Below are 1,880 nucleotides of genomic sequence, written 5' to 3'. Positions count from 1 at the left end.
AATAAAGAGAATATTTATAATTAAATCTAATTAGTTTGTTTATCACACATTCTGATTATACACAGTACAGCTATGGTCCTCCAGAAGTATCATATTTAGTTGGTGATTGGAATGTGGATAAAATAACCACACAATACAGCACCACAACATTCTTTGCTTTATTCTCCCAACAACAACAACAAAACTACCATTTTAACCATGATCTTTTTGAATTCATTACATTTGGTCATCACTCAAATATTTTTACTTTTTTCAGACTTTGAGATATTAATGTTATAATGGAATAAACTCTGAACTCAGAGGTAAAATTCAAATCCCAGACCTCCAATATGTGGACAAAAAGAGTAAGACATTTAACTTTTCTCGACCCCAATGTTCTTACATGCAAAATGATGGAGTACAATTAGATACTTCTAAGGTTGGTGCTAAACCTAATGTACTACAGTTCTAAAGATTGGTTTTAAAAATATATTATCTCATTTGCCTAAAATGTCATTGTGGTGTTTTATTAAAACCCTAAGAAAACAAACTATGACAAAAAGGCAAAATCCTTCTATCCTTTCCCATCTCTTTCTTTCTCTCTATTCTCTCTCTCTCTCTGTGTGTGTGTGTATATATATATATATATATATATATATATTCTATCTCTTACTAATGTATATGTATGTGTATATGTATGTGTATATATATGTAAATAAATACATACATGCATAAGATTAGACAGTCGAGAATAGATAATGAAATAATAAATATTATTCTCCACCAAATGAAAAAAATCTGAAAAAGTCTATTAAAATATGTAAAAAATTTTAAAAATAATATTGGGCAGTTGAAAGCCTTTCTAAGCATGATATAATTCTCATCATATAATATAAAAACTATAAATAAGTTGACTCAGAGCTGCAACACTGTATAAGTACAGTCTTTATTTACTTAGAACACCTTTCAGATTGTTAAAATTTTGAAAGGTTGAAAATGCATGGTATTAGTGAGTATAAAAAACCAGGCATAATAATGTACAGAATGTAAATCCTGGAAGGAATTTGTTTAAAAAATTATATTAAAATTTAAATATGTCTAGTATTTGATTCTTTATATTCATTACTATGATGTTATTCACTAGATATGTAAGCATAGATACACAATGTTGTATAAACACAGAGCTCCTTCTCTTGCACTGTCAAGGCAAAGCAATCAAAAAGAAAAAGGGAAATACAGAAATAAAACAAAGAGACACAAAAGCTTCACAAGAAACTGAAAATCTAGCAGTAAGGATCTTATTACACAAACCAAGCCACTTATACACATGTACTACATTCCAGGATCACAAAAGTCAAAGTCCAACTCTGTGTACTGAAATTAGCAGATCTCCAAAATGACCATATTTCAACAATTTCAAAATGCTGGGTTTTTTCTTCTATATTTACATATAAGAAATCTGTAGAATTGGGGCAGTTGTGACGTAATGTTGTTGCCTGTACAACAGAACACCAGGCTCAAATTTATGAAGGGGTTGCCAGCTAACTGGAAGAAAATCCCATGAAATAACTATCTGGTTTCTAGGGATTAAAGAAGTTCTGCTCTAGTCACTTAGGTTCTCTTGGCAAATTTGGGATGTCAGACTGGTTCAATGACTTTTATATTTTTATACGGCTTCTTTTAAGAATTGCTAACTCACCTAAGTACTTGATTGAGCAAACAACAATATTGTGAGAGAAAATACAGACTTCGGTAATTCCAAGTTGAAAAGTGATTAAGAATTTGAATTTGAACATAAAATTTTAGGTTATCTTAACCAATTCATTTTTGCCTGAATTTTCCTTTTTAATACATGCACAAAATGGCTATCTTATACAAATACGTGTCTAATTAAAACTAAA

This window comes from Sapajus apella, unplaced genomic scaffold (assembly GCF_009761245.1).
Source record: "Sapajus apella isolate SASKATOON/1434 unplaced genomic scaffold, GSC_monkey_1.0 scaffold3, whole genome shotgun sequence".
Lineage (NCBI taxonomy): Eukaryota > Metazoa > Chordata > Mammalia > Primates > Cebidae > Sapajus > Sapajus apella.
Note: the sequence above shows the minus strand (reverse complement) of the source record.